This window comes from Pygocentrus nattereri, chromosome 9 (genome assembly GCF_015220715.1).
Source record: "Pygocentrus nattereri isolate fPygNat1 chromosome 9, fPygNat1.pri, whole genome shotgun sequence".
In the NCBI taxonomy this organism is placed as follows: Eukaryota; Metazoa; Chordata; class Actinopteri; order Characiformes; family Serrasalmidae; genus Pygocentrus; species Pygocentrus nattereri.
In genome coordinates this window covers 2,441,571-2,456,573 of record NC_051219.1, presented here as the reverse complement: position 1 = coordinate 2,456,573, position 15,003 = coordinate 2,441,571, and the positions used below count along the sequence as shown (strand labels likewise).

Sequence of the window (15,003 nt, the reverse complement as noted above, 5' to 3'; positions counted from 1 at the left end):
AGTTCAGACAGAGAGCTGTACAGACGCCAAGATCCATTCAGGCGCAGAGATCGGTTCAGACACAGCGATCGGTTCAGACACAGATCAGTTCAGAAGCAGAGATCAGTGCAGACACAGAGATCAGTTCAGACACAGAGATCAGAACAGACGCAGAGATAAATACAGATGCAGAGTGCACTGCGGACGCAGAGATCAGTACAGACGCAGAGCGCGGTTGCAGACGCAGAGATCGGTTCAGACGCAGAGATCAGTGCAGACACAGAGATCAGTTCAGACACAGAGTGCGGTACAGACACAGAGATCAGTTCAGACACAGAGCACCGTACAGACAGAGATCAGTTCAGACACAGAGCACCGTACAGACACAGATCAGTTCAGACACAGAGCACCGTACAGACACAGGCATCAGTTCTGACGCAGAGATCGTTACAGACGCACAGCGCGGTTGCGGACGGAGAGATCGAGTCAGATGCAGAGATCAGTTCAGACACAGAGCGCGGTACAGACACAGGCATCAGTTCTGACGCAGAGATCAGTTCAGACACAGAGCGCGGTACAGACACAGAAATCGGTTCAGACAAAGAGAGCTGTACAGACAGAGCACAGTGTGGACGCAGAGATCGGTGTGGACGCAGAGATCGGTTCGGACACAGAGAACAGTTCAGACGCAGAGCGCGCTGCGGACACAGAGATTGGTTCAGACTCAGAGATCAGTTCAGACACAGAGCACAGTACAAACACAGATCAGTTCAGATGCAGAGATCGGTACAGACGCAGATTGCGGTACAGACACAGATCAGTTCAGGCGCAGAGCGCGCTGCGGAAGCAGATATCAGTTCAGACGCAGAGATCGGTTCAGACACAGAGCGCGCTCCGGACGCAGAGATCAGTACAGAGGCAGAGTGCAGTGCGGATGCAGAGATAGGTTCAGACACAGAGTGCGGTACAGACGCAGAGCACGCTGCGGACGCAGAGATCAGTTCAGACGCAGAGCGTGCTGCGGGCGCAGAGATCAGTTCAGTCGCAGAGCGCGCTGCGGACGCAGAGATCAGTTCAGATGCAGAGCGCGCTGCGGGCGCAGAGATCGGTTCAGACGCAGAGACCAGTTCAGACACAGATGAGTTCAGACACAGAGCGTGGTGCAGACACAGAGATCAGTTCAGACACAGAGCGCGGTACAGATGCAGAGTTCAGTTCAGACACAGCGCGATACAGATCGGTTCAGACACAGATCAGTTCAGACACAGTGCGCGGTGCAGACACAGATCAGTTCAGCCGCAGAGATCGGTACAGACACAGAGCGCGGTACAGACACAATCAGTTCAGACACAGAGCATGGTACAGACACAGAGCATGGTACAGACACAGATCAGTTCAGACACAGAGCGCGGTACAGACGTAAAGATTGGTTTAGACAGAGAGCGCGGTACAGACGCAGACATCGGTTCAGACACAGAGAAAGCGGTACGGACACAGAGATTGGTTCAGGCGCAGAGATTGGTTCAGGCGCAGAGATCGGTACAGACGCAGAGTGACGGTTTAGGCGCAGAGATCGGTACAGACGCAGAGATCGGTTCAGGCGCAGAGATCGGTACAGACGCAGAGTGACGGTTTAGGCGCAGAGATTGGTTCAGACACAGAGCGCGGTACAGATGCAGAGATCAGTTCAGCCACAGCGCGATTCAGACGCATAGATCGGTTCAGACACAGAGCACGGAACAGACACCGATCAGTTCAGACGCAGAGATCGGTACAGACGCAGAGATCAGTTCAGGCACAGAGATCGGTTCAGACACAGAGCGGTACAGACGCAGAGATCGGTTCAGGCACAGAGATCGGTTCAGACACAGAGCGGTACAGACGCAGAGATCGGTTCAGGCGCAGAGATCGGTTCAGGCGCAGAGATCGGTTCAGGCGCAGAGATCGGTTCAGGCGCAGAGATCGGTACAGACGCAGAGATCGGTACAGACACAGAAATCGGTTCAGACAAAGAGAGCTGTACAGACAGAGCACAGTGTGGACGCAGAGATCGGTGTGGACGCAGAGATCGGTGTGGACGCAGAGATCGGTTCAGACACAGAGCGGTACAGACGCAGAGATCGGTTCAGGCACAGAGTTCAGTTCAGACGCAGAGATCGGTTCAGACGCAGAGATCGGTTCAGACGCAGAGCGCAGTACAGACACAGAAATCGGTTCAGACAAAGAGAGCTGTACAGACAGAGCACAGTGTGGACGCAGAGATCGGTGTGGACGCAGAGATCGGTGTGGACGCAGAGATCGGTGTGGACGCAGAGATCGGTTCGGACACAGAGAACAGTTCAGACGCAGAGCGCGCCGCGGACACAGTGATTGGTTCAGACTCAGAGATCAGTTCAGACACAGAGCACAGTACAAACACAGATCAGTTCAGATGCAGAGATCGGTACAGACGCAGATTGCGGTACAGACACAGATCAGTTCAGGCGCAGAGCACGCTGCGGAAGCAGATATCAGTTCAGACGCAGAGATCGGTTCAGACACAGAGCGCGCTCCGGACGCAGAGATCAGTACAGAGGCAGAGTGCAGTGCGGATGCAGAGATAGGTTCAGACACAGAGTGCGGTACAGACGCAGAGCACGCTGCGGACGCAGAGATCAGTTCAGACGCAGAGCGTGCTGCGGGCGCAGAGATCAGTTCAGTCGCAGAGCGCGCTGCGAACGCAGAGATCACTTCAGACGCAGAGCGCGCTGCGGACGCAGAGATCAGTTCAGATGCAGAGCACGCTGCGGGCGCAGAGATCGGTTCAGACGCAGAGACCAGTTCAGACACAGATGAGTTCAGACACAGAGCGTGGTGCAGACACAGAGATCAGTTCAGACACAGAGATCAGATTGGTTTAGACAGAGAGCGCGGTACAGACGCAGACATCGGTTCAGACACAGAGAAAGCGGTACGGACACAGAGATTGGTTCAGGCGCAGAGATTGGTTCAGGCGCAGAGATCGGTACAGACGCAGAGTGACTGTTTAGGCGCAGAGATCGGTACAGACGCAGAGATCGGTTCAGGCGCAGAGATCGGTACAGACGCAGAGTGACGGTTTAGGCGCAGAGATTGGTTCAGACACAGAGCGCGGTACAGATGCAGAGATCAGTTCAGCCACAGCGCGATTCAGACGCATAGATCGGTTCAGACACAGAGCACGGAACAGACACCGATCAGTTCAGACGCAGAGATCGGTACAGACGCAGAGATCAGTTCAGGCACAGAGATCGGTTCAGACACAGAGCGGTACAGACGCAGAGATCGGTTCAGGCGCAGAGATCGGTTCAGGCGCAGAGATCGGTTCAGGCGCAGAGATCGGTTCAGGCGCAGAGATCGGTTCAGACGCAGAGACCAGTTCAGACACAGATGAGTTCAGACACAGAGCGTGGTGCAGACACAGAGATCAGTTCAGACACAGAGATCAGTTCAGACACAGAGCGCGGTACAGATGCAGAGTTCAGTTCAGACACAGCGCGATACAGATCGGTTCAGACACAGATCAGTTCAGACACAGTGCGCGGTGCAGACACAGATCAGTTCAGCCGCAGAGATCGGTACAGACACAGAGCGCGGTACAGACACAATCAGTTCAGACACAGAGCATGGTACAGACACAGAGCATGGTACAGACACAGATCAGTTCAGACACAGAGCGCGGTACAGACGCAAAGATTGGTTTAGACAGAGAGCGCGGTACAGACGCAGACATCGGTTCAGACACAGAGAAAGCGGTACGGACACAGAGATTGGTTCAGGCGCAGAGATTGGTTCAGGCGCAGAGATCGGTACAGACGCAGAGTGACTGTTTAGGCGCAGAGATCGGTACAGACGCAGAGATCGGTTCAGGCGCAGAGATCGGTACAGACGCAGAGTGACGGTTTAGGCGCAGAGATTGGTTCAGACACAGAGCGCGGTACAGATGCAGAGATCAGTTCAGCCACAGCGCGATTCAGACGCATAGATCGGTTCAGACACAGAGCACGGAACAGACACCGATCAGTTCAGACGCAGAGATCGGTACAGACGCAGAGATCAGTTCAGGCACAGAGATCGGTTCAGACACAGAGCGGTACAGACGCAGAGATCGGTTCAGGCGCAGAGATCGGTTCAGGCGCAGAGATCGGTTCAGGCGCAGAGATCGGTTCAGGCGCAGAGATCGGTACAGACGCAGAGATCGGTACAGACACAGAAATCGGTTCAGACAAAGAGAGCTGTACAGACAGAGCACAGTGTGGACGCAGAGATCGGTGTGGACGCAGAGATCGGTGTGGACGCAGAGATCGGTGTGGACGCAGAGATCGGTTCAGACACAGAGCGGTACAGACGCAGAGATCGGTTCAGGCACAGAGATCAGTTCAGACGCAGAGATCGGTTCAGACGCAGAGCGCAGTACAGACACAGAAATCGGTTCAGACAAAGAGAGCTGTACAGACAGAGCACAGTGTGGACGCAGAGATCGGTGTGGACGCAGAGATCGGTGTGGACGCAGAGATCGGTTCGGACACAGAGAACAGTTCAGACGCAGAGCGCGCCGCGGACACAGAGATTGGTTCAGACTCAGAGATCAGTTCAGACACAGAGCACAGTACAAACACAGATCAGTTCAGATGCAGAGATCGGTACAGACGCAGATTGCGGTACAGACACAGATCAGTTCAGGCGCAGAGCACGCTGCGGAAGCAGATATCAGTTCAGACGCAGAGATCGGTTCAGACACAGAGCGCGCTCCGGACGCAGAGATCAGTACAGAGGCAGAGTGCAGTGCGGATGCAGAGATAGGTTCAGACACAGAGCGCGGTACAGATGCAGAGATCAGTTCAGCCACAGCGCGATTCAGACGCATAGATCGGTTCAGACACAGAGCACGGAACAGACACCGATCAGTTCAGACGCAGAGATCGGTACAGACGCAGAGATCAGTTCAGGCACAGAGATCGGTTCAGACACAGAGCGGTACAGACGCAGAGATCGGTTCAGGCACGGAGATCGGTTCAGACACAGAGTGACGGTTTAGGCGCAGAGATCGGTACAGACGCAGAGATCGGTTCAGGCGCAGAGATCGGTACAGACGCAGAGTGACGGTTTAGGCGCAGAGATTGGTTCAGACACAGAGCGCGGTACAGATGCAGAGATCAGTTCAGCCACAGCGCGATTCAGACGCATAGATCGGTTCAGACACAGAGCACGGAACAGACACCGATCAGTTCAGACGCAGAGATCGGTACAGACGCAGAGATCAGTTCAGGCACAGAGATCGGTTCAGACACAGAGCGGTACAGACGCAGAGATCGGTTCAGGCTCAGAGATCGGTTCAGGCGCAGAGATCGGTTCAGGCGCAGAGATCGGTTCAGGCGCAGAGATCGGTTCAGGCGCAGAGATCGGTACAGACGCAGAGATCGGTACAGACACAGAAATCGGTTCAGACAAAGAGAGCTGTACAGACAGAGCACAGTGTGGACGCAGAGATCGGTGTGGACGCAGAGATCGGTGTGGACGCAGAGATCGGTTCAGACACAGAGCGGTACAGACGCAGAGATCGGTTCAGGCACAGAGATCAGTTCAGACGCAGAGATCGGTTCAGACGCAGAGCGCAGTACAGACACAGAAATCGGTTCAGACAAAGAGAGCTGTACAGACAGAGCACAGTGTGGACGCAGAGATCGGTGTGGACGCAGAGATCGGTGTGGACGCAGAGATCGGTTCGGACACAGAGAACAGTTCAGACGCAGAGCGCGCCGCGGACACAGAGATTGGTTCAGACTCAGAGATCAGTTCAGACACAGAGCACAGTACAAACACAGATCAGTTCAGATGCAGAGATCGGTACAGACGCAGATTGCGGTACAGACACAGATCAGTTCAGGCGCAGAGCACGCTGCGGAAGCAGATATCAGTTCAGATGCAGAGATCGGTTCAGACACAGAGCGCGCTCCGGACGCAGAGATCAGTACAGAGGCAGAGTGCAGTGCGGATGCAGAGATAGGTTCAGACACAGAGCGCGGTACAGATGCAGAGATCAGTTCAGCCACAGCGCGATTCAGACGCATAGATCGGTTCAGACACAGAGCACGGAACAGACACCGATCAGTTCAGACGCAGAGATCGGTACAGACGCAGAGATCAGTTCAGGCACAGAGATCGGTTCAGACACAGAGCGGTACAGACGCAGAGATCGGTTCAGGCACAGAGATCGGTTCAGACACAGAGCGGTACAGACGCAGAGATCGGTTCAGGCGCAGAGATCGGTTCAGGCGCAGAGATCGGTTCAGACACAGAGCGGTACAGACGCAGAGATCGGTTCAGGCGCAGAGATCGGTTCAGACACAGAGACCAGTTCAGACACAGATGAGTTCAGACACAGAGCGTGGTGCAGACACAGAGATCAGTTCAGACACAGAGATCAGTTCAGACACAGAGCGCGGTACAGATGCAGAGTTCAGTTCAGACACAGCGCGATACAGATCGGTTCAGACGCAGAGATCTGTTCAGACACAGATCAGTTCAGACACAGTGCGCGGTGCAGACACAGATCAGTTCAGCCGCAGAGATCGGTACAGACACAGAGCGCGGTACAGACACGATCAGTTCAGACACAGAGCATGGTACAGACACAGAGCATGGTACAGACACAGATCAGTTCAGACACAGAACGCGGTACAGACGCAAAGATTGGTTTAGACAGAGAGCGCGGTACAGACGCAGACATCGGTTCAGACACAGAGAAAGCGGTACGGACACAGAGATTGGTTCAGGCGCAGAGATTGGTTCAGGCGCAGAGATCGGTTCAGACACAGAGCGGTTCAGGCGCAGAGAGCGGTTCAGGCGCAGAGATCGGTACAGACGCAGAGATCAGTTCAGGCGCAGAGATCGGTTCAGACACAGAGCGGTACAGACGCAGAGATCGGTTCAGCCACAGCGCGGTTCAGACTCAGAGATCGGTTCAGACACCGATCAGTTCAGACACCGTGCGCGGTGCAGACACAGAGCACGTTACAGACACAGATCAGTTCAGACACCGAGACTGGTACAGACGCAGAGCGCGGTTGCGGACGCAGAGATCGGTTCAGATGCAGAGATCAGTGCAGACACAGAGATCAGTTCAGACACAGAGCGCGGTACAGACACAGATCAGTTCAGACACAGATCAGTTGAGACACAGAGCGCGATGCGGACGCATAGATCAGTTCAGACGCATGTGCGGTGCAGACGCAGAGATCAGTTCGGACGCAGAGCGCGGTGCAGACGCAGAGACCGGTTCAGACACCGATCGGTTCAGGCGCAGAGATCGGTACAGACGCAGAGATCAGTTCAGGCACAGAGATCGATTCAGGCGCAGAGCGGTACAGACGCAGAGATCGGTTCAGGCGCAGAGATCGGTTCAGGCGCAGAGATCGGTTCAGGCGCAGAGATCGGTTCAGGCGCAGAGATCGGTTCAGACTCAGAGATCGGTTCAGACACCGATCAGTTCAGACACAGAGCACGGAACAAACACAGATCAGTTCAGACACAGATCAGTTGAGACACAGAGCGCGATGCGGACGCATAGATCAGTTCAGACGCAGAGCGCGGTGCAGACGCAGAGATCAGTTCAGACACAGCGCTATTCAGATGCGGAGATCGGTTCAGACGCGGAGATCGGTTCAGACACCGATCGGTAAAGACACAGAGATCGGTTCAGGCACAGAGCGCGGTACAGACACAGAGATCAGTTCAGACACAGCGCTATTCAGATGCGGAGATTGGTTCAGACGCAGAGACCGGTTCAGACACCGATCGGTAAAGACACAGAGATCAGTTCAGACACAGCGCTATTCAGATGCGGAGATCGGTTCAGACGCGGAGATCAGTTCAGACACCGATCGGTAAAGACACAGAGATCGGTTCAGGCACAGAGCGCGGTACAGACACAGAGATCAGTTCAGACACAGCGCTATTCAGATGCGGAGATTGGTTCAGACGCAGAGACCGGTTCAGACACCGATCGGTAAAGACACAGAGATCAGTTCAGACACAGCGCTATTCAGATGCGGAGATCGGTTCAGACGCAGAGATCGGTTCAGACACAGAGCAGTTCAGACACAGAGCGCGGTGCAGACACAGAGCACGTTACAGACACAGATCAGTTCAGATGCCGAGACTGGTACAGACGCAGAGCGCAGTTGCGGACGCAGAGATCGGTTCAGATGCAGAGATCAGTGCAGACACAGAGATCAGTTCAGACACAGAGCGCGGTACAGACACAGATCAGTTCAGACACAGATCAGTTGAGACACAGAGCGCGATGCGGACGCATAGATCAGTTCAGACACAGAGATCAGTTCAGACACAGAGCGCGCTGCGGACGCAGAGATCAGTTCAGCCGCAGAGATCAGTTCAGCCGCAGAGATCAGTTCAGACACAGAGATCAGTTCAGACACAGAGCGCGGTACAGACACAGATCAGTTCAGACACAGAACGTGGTGCGGACACAGAGATCAGTTCAGACACAGAACGCGCTGCGGACACAGAGATCAGTTCAGATACAGAGATCAGTTCTGACGCAGAGTACAGTGCAGACACAGAGATCATTTTGGACGCCGTGTGCGATGCGGACGCAGAGATCAGTTCAGACACAGAGCGCGCTGCTGACACAGATCATTTCAGACGCAGAGATTAGTTCAGACATAGAGCGCGCTGCGGACGCAGAGATCTGTTCAGACACAGATCATTTGAGACATAGGGCACGCTGTGGATGCAGAGATCAGTTTAGATGCAGATCAGTTCAGACACAGAGCGCGATGCAGACGCAGAGATCAGTTCAGATGCAAGCGCGGTGCAGACGGATCTTCAGCAGCAAACGCACTGAATTCATTCTTCTCAACACAAAATTTTAAGTTTCGCTGATTTTGATGCACAAGTTGAGGCTTGTTAAGTCCCCAATTTACTGTTCCAAGTATAAACTAATTATTTTACAGTGCAGGGTATAAATATGAGGTGACTCACTGACCAGATTCTCCGTCATCCATCACTGTGAGAAAGACCAGAGAAAACTGCAGTGATGAAGGACAGAAAGTAGCTGAGCTGCACTAATGAGCTCAAACAAATCTGTTTAAACAAACGCCCATTTCCACTGTCCACTGTCAGACATGTCAGAATCCAGCTGCCACGTTTCCCACTAGGAGTAAAAGACACATCAGCCTCATCCTAGGTATTAGTCCTAGGTATTAGTACTTTTTTGTCGTTCTTTGTGTTTAATCATTAACTTTTGTACAAGCATTATTATCTGTTAAATTTTAGACCTAAGCTATAACACTAAAGATGGCACTTAAGTTTAGACCATGCAAACATAATTAATTATGGGGCAGTCGTGGGCTGGAGGTTAGGGAACTGGCCCTGTAACCGGAAGTTGCTGCTGACAGTCCATGACTGAGGTGCCCTTGAGCAAGACACCTAACCCCCAATTGCCTCCCTCCGTGGACAGGGCTGCCCACCGGCACGTGTAAACTAGTGTGTGTGTGTTTATTCACTAGTGTGTATGTGGTGTTGCACTTCATGTATGGGTTAAATGGAGGTGCAATTGCATTGCACCAACCACCTAACCCTAATCCTCTGTCATTTATTTTTGATTATTCTCTTGGTTATACTAGTTAAAAAATGGCAAAAGTTACATTTTTTCCCCTCTCTCTTTTTTTTCTTTCCTTATTTCTAATTGTGTAAAAAAAATAAAGAATGAAGTCGTTCTCCAAAGGGGGGGGGGGGGGGTGGGTGGCGGGCCAAAAAGAAAAACAAATGTCAATATTTGTGCATGAAACAGTCTGAGTTGATAAAGACATGATATTAAATATAATAGTAATAATCATAATTTTACTACTACTACTATTATCATTATTATAGTTGCGCAACTATACTGTTACCCAATTTATATAACTTCTTCTTTTTATTATTCTGCCGTTTCTTTGCCGCGTAACTAGTCCCGTAGTTTTCGAGATATCAACGCCTTTCCAACTCCAGATTGTCCGGCCCGGTTGTGTGATGCGTGCTTGTATACAGCTTTTTGATCGGATGCACGGATTCCGAACAGCGGCCCAAAATGTGGGAATTTTTGTCCCATTGAAAATGAATGGGGAGGCTGTTGGCAGGCTGCCAGACATGATGTCACAATGGCCCCCTCTCTCACACAACAGCTACAATCCACGCACGGAGCTCAATGTCTCACCGGCTCCCAGCCTGATTCTCAGCAGCTCTGTTAAGGGTTAACTGCTTTTAAGGTGGAACTGCACCAAGATAGCACAGAATTTTAAGGTGGAACGTCTATTTAAGGGGGAACTAGCATAACAATAAATTTAAGGTGGAACTTCAATTAACATAGCACTATATTTAAGGTGGAACAGCTATTACCATAGCACTAAATATGGCACAGTGTTTAAGGTGGAATCTTTATAAGGAGGCACAGAACTTAAGGTGGAACCTCAGTTAACATAGCATTAAATTTTAGGTGGCACAGATTTTAAGATGGAACTTCTTGTGAGGTCGCAGAGAACTTAAGGTGAAACTTCAGTTAACATAGCACAAAATTAAAGGAGGCACAGAATTTAAGGTGGAACTTGAAATGACATAGCACTAAATTTAAGGTGGCACAGTGTTTAAGGTGAAACTTTTTGTGAGGTAGCAGAGAACTTAAGGTGGAACTTTAATTAACATACCGATAAAATTAAGGTGGAATCTTTTAAAGTTGGCACTAAATTTAAGGTGGAACTTCAGTTAACATAGCACAAAATTAGAGGAGGCAGAGTAATGTACATGTACCCATTCAGTGCAGGTCCACAAGGTCAAATCCACCGCATTGCTGACCCGCACTCTTCCATATGAACGTTTTTCATCCCTCGCTCCTTGTATCGACTTCCATAGTATCCGCTGCGCAACTATCCTGCGTTTCCTTCAGGAAAGGCACATTTCTAGCTATTATTATTATTTCTTCTATTACATAATTTTTCTCCAGAATTGATTCACAGCTGTAGTTCTCCTTTGCTGTTTCACTGAGACGCAGCAGTTCACTCAGGCTGCAATAAAAGGGTCACATGACTGAAACGGGTGGAAGGAAGCGGGTGGAGGGAAGCGGGTGGAGGGAAGCGGGTGGAGGGAAGCGGGTGGAAGGAAATGGATGGAAGGAAGCGGGTGGAAGGGTGCAGGTGGAAGGGAGCGGGTGGAAGGAAACGGGTGGAGGGAAGCGGGTGGAAGGAAACGGGTGGAGGGAAGTGGGTGGAAGGAGACGGGTAGAAGGAAGCGGGTGGAAGGAAACGGATGGAAGGAAGTGGATGGGTGGAAGGAAGCGGGTGAAAGGGTGTGGGTGGAGGGAAACGGGTGGAGGGAAGCGGGTGGAGGGAAGCGGGTGGAGGGAAGCGGATGGAAGGAAGTGGATGGGTGGAAGGAAGCGGGTGAAAGGGTGTGGGTGGAGGGAAGCGGGTGGAAGGAAGCGGGTGGAGGGAAGCGGGTGGAGGGAAGCGGGTGGAAGGAAGCGGGTGGAGGGAAGCGGGTGGAGGGAAGCGGGTGGAAGGTCACCCGCTCACTTGGGTTTTCTTCATCAACTCATTTTTACCACAATATTATTATTTATGGCAGTAATTCTGGAGGCGATGATGGTTTGTCTAAATTGACACTATCGCCCAAGCCGGTGTTCTCCACTCTCATTAGAGGAGAGACTCAGATCTGCTGTCTCTGCAGAGGGAGGCAGCACAAAGTGTTCAATGAAGGGGGGCAACAGCTGTGACGCTGATTTAGGGATTGCCTTCAGTCGTTCTTCATGTAAATGCTGGACGCTTGGTAATATTTTACATCAACAATGAAAAGAATCAGCAATAAAGAAGGTTTTACAGCTCTGCTCCTGTTTACTGGGGGTGCCAATATTATTGGAGGCCACAGTAACAGTAGAACAGTGGACGTACTTTATTACATAGCTATTATTATTATATCTTCTATTACATAATTTTTCTCCAGAATTGATTCACAGCTGTAGTTCTCCTTTGCTGTTTCACTGAGACGCAGCAGTTCACTCAGGCTGCAATAAAAGGGTCACATGACTGAAACGGGTGGAAGGAAGCGGGTGGAAGGAAACAGATGGAAGGAAGCGGGTGGAAGGAAGCGGGTGGAAGGAAACGGGTGGAGGGAAGCGGGTGGAGGGATGCGGGTGGAGGGAAGCGGGTGGAAGGAAACGGATGGAAGGAAGCGGGTGGGTGGAAGGGTGCAGGTGGAAGGGAGCGGGTGGAGGGAAACGGGTGGAGGGAAGCGGGTGGAAGGAGACGGGTGGGAGGAAACGGGTGGAGGGAAGTGGGTGGAAGGAGACGGGTAGAAGGAAGCGGGTGGAGGGAAGCGGGTGGAAGGAAACGGATGGAAGGAAGTGGATGGGTGGAAGGAAGTGGGTGAAAGGGTGTGGGTGGAAGGAAATGGGTGGAAGGAAGCGGGTGGAGGGAAGCGGGTGGAGGGAAGCGGGTGGAAGGTCACCCGCTCACTTGGGTTTTCTTCATCAACTCATTTTTACCACATTATTATTTATGGCAGTAATTCTGGAGGCGATGATGGTTTGTCTAAATTGACACTATCGCCCAAGCCGGTGTTCTCCACTCTCATTAGAGGAGAGACTCAGATCTGCTGTCTCTGCAGAGGGAGGCGGCACAAAGTGTTAAATGAAGGGGGGCAACAGCTGTGACGCTGATTTAGGGATTACCTTCAGTCGTTCTTCATGTAAATGCTGGACGCTTGGTAATATTTTACATGAACAATGAAAAGAATCAGCAATAAAGAAGGTTTTACAGCTCTGCTCCTGTTTACTAGGGGTGCCAATATTAGTGGAGGCCACAGTAACAGTAGAACAGTGGACGTACTTTATTACATAGCTATTATTATTATATCTTCTATTACATAATTTTTCTCCAGAATTGATTCACAGCTGTAGTTCTCCTTTGCTGTTTCACTGAGACGCAGCAGTTCACTCAGGCTGCAATAAAAGGGTCACATGACTGAAACGGGTGGAAGGAAGCGGGTGGAAGGAAACGGAAGGAAGCGGGTGGAAGGAAACGGGTGGAGGGAAGCGGGTGGAGGGATGCGGGTGGAGGGAAGCGGGTGGAAGGAAACGGATGGAAGGAAGCGGGTGGGTGGAAGGGTGCAGGTGGAAGGGAGCGGGTGGAGGGAAACGGGTGGAGGGAAACGGGTGGAGGGAAGCGGGTGGAAGGAGACGGGTGGGAGGAAACGGGTGGAGGGAAGTGGGTGGAAGGAGACGGGTAGAAGGAAGCGGGTGGAGGGAAGCGGGTGGAAGGAAACGGATGGAAGGAAGTGGATGGGTGGAAGGAAGTGGGTGAAAGGGTGTGGGTGGAAGGAAATGGGTGGAAGGAAGCGGGTGAAAGGGTGTGGGTGGAGGGAAGCGGGTGGAGGGAAGCGGGTGGAGGGAAGCGGGTGGAAGGAAACGGATGGAAGGAAGTGGATGGGTGGAAGGAAGCGGGTGGAGGGAAGCGGGTGGAAGGAAGCGGGTGGAAGGAAGCGGGTGGAGGGAAGCTGGTGGAAGGAAGCGGGTGGAGGGAAGCGGGTGGAAGGAAACGGATGGAAGGAAGTGGATGGGTGGAAGGAAGTGGGTGAAAGGGTGTGGGTGGAAGGAAATGGGTGGAGGGAAGCGGGTGGAGGGAAGCGGGTGGAGGGAAGCGGATGGAAGGAAACGGATGGGTGGAAGGAAGCGGGTGAAAGGGTGTGGGTGGAGGGAAGCGGGTGGAGGGAAGCGGGTGGAGGGAAGCGGGTGGAAGGAAACGGATGGAAGGAAGTGGATGGGTGGAAGGAAGCGGGTGGAGGGAAGCGGGTGGAGGGAAGCGGGTGGAGGGAAGCTGGTGGAAGGAAGCGGGTGGAGGGAAGCGGGTGGAGGGAAGCGGGTGGAGGGAAGCTGGTGGAAGGAAGCGGGTGGAGGGAAGCGGGTGGAAGGAAGTGGATGGGTGGAAGGAAGTGGGTGAAAGGGTGTGGGTGGAAGGAAATGGGTGGAGGGAAGCGGGTGGAGGGAAGCGGATGGAAGGAAAGGGATGGGTGGAAGGAAGCGGGTGAAAGGGTGTGGGTGGAGGGAAGCGGGTGGAGGGAAGCGGGTGGGGGGAAGCGGGTGGAAGGAAACGGATGGAAGGAAGCGGGTGGAGGGAAGCGGGTGGAGGGAAGCGGGTGGAAGGAAGCGGGTGGAAGGAAGCGGGTGGAAGGAAGCGGGTGGAGGGAAGCTGGTGGAAGGTCACCCGCTCACTTGGGTTTTCTTCATCACTTCATTTTTACCACAATGTTATTGTTTATGGCAGTAATTCTGGAGGCGATGATGGTTTGTCTAAATTGACACTATCGCCCAAGCCGGGTGTTCTCCAGTCTCATTAGAGGAGAGACTCAGATCTGCTGTCTCTGCAGAGGGAGGCAGCACAAAGTGTTCAATGAAGGGGGGCAACAGCTGTGACTCTGATTTAGGGATTGCCTTCAGTCGTTCTTCATGTAAATGCTGGACGCTTGGTAATATTTTACATGAACAATGAAAAGAATCAGCAATAAAGAAGGTTTTACAGCTCTGCTCCTGTTTACTAGGGGTGCCAATATTAGTGGAGGCCACAGTAACAGTAGAACAGTGGACGTACTTTATTACATACACACTGGTATAAACTCTCACTGCAGCTGTTCCACCTTCCTGTGGTTTAGTTCATTCTACTGACTCTGCCCACATCATAAACACCACAGCCAGTGCGTTCTGCTCTCTTCACACTGACCAGTTCTGTTTATTTCATGCTTTATTCTTTCCAGTCGTCCTTATTTTAACACTATATAACTGCGGTCAGTAGGGGGAGCTGTGCTCTCACTGCTCAGCCTCAAACTCTGCTTACAAGTTCAGCCATTGACCCACGGCTGCTGAGTGCAGATGTTTTATAGGCTTCCTGCTGAAACATCTGCATGAATTACGGCGTTGGTACATGGATATGATATTTATATGAAGGTAAAATGAGGCGG

The 15,003-nt window shown here is 52.2% G+C and overlaps 1 protein-coding gene across 1 annotated transcript in view; it reads left to right on the top strand.

The window, feature by feature from the left end:
- The window catches only part of LOC108416094 (butyrophilin subfamily 3 member A2-like), a 534,853-nt gene that overhangs the window by 417,219 nt on the left and 102,631 nt on the right, over positions 1 to 15,003 (top strand). The window lies entirely within an intron of this gene.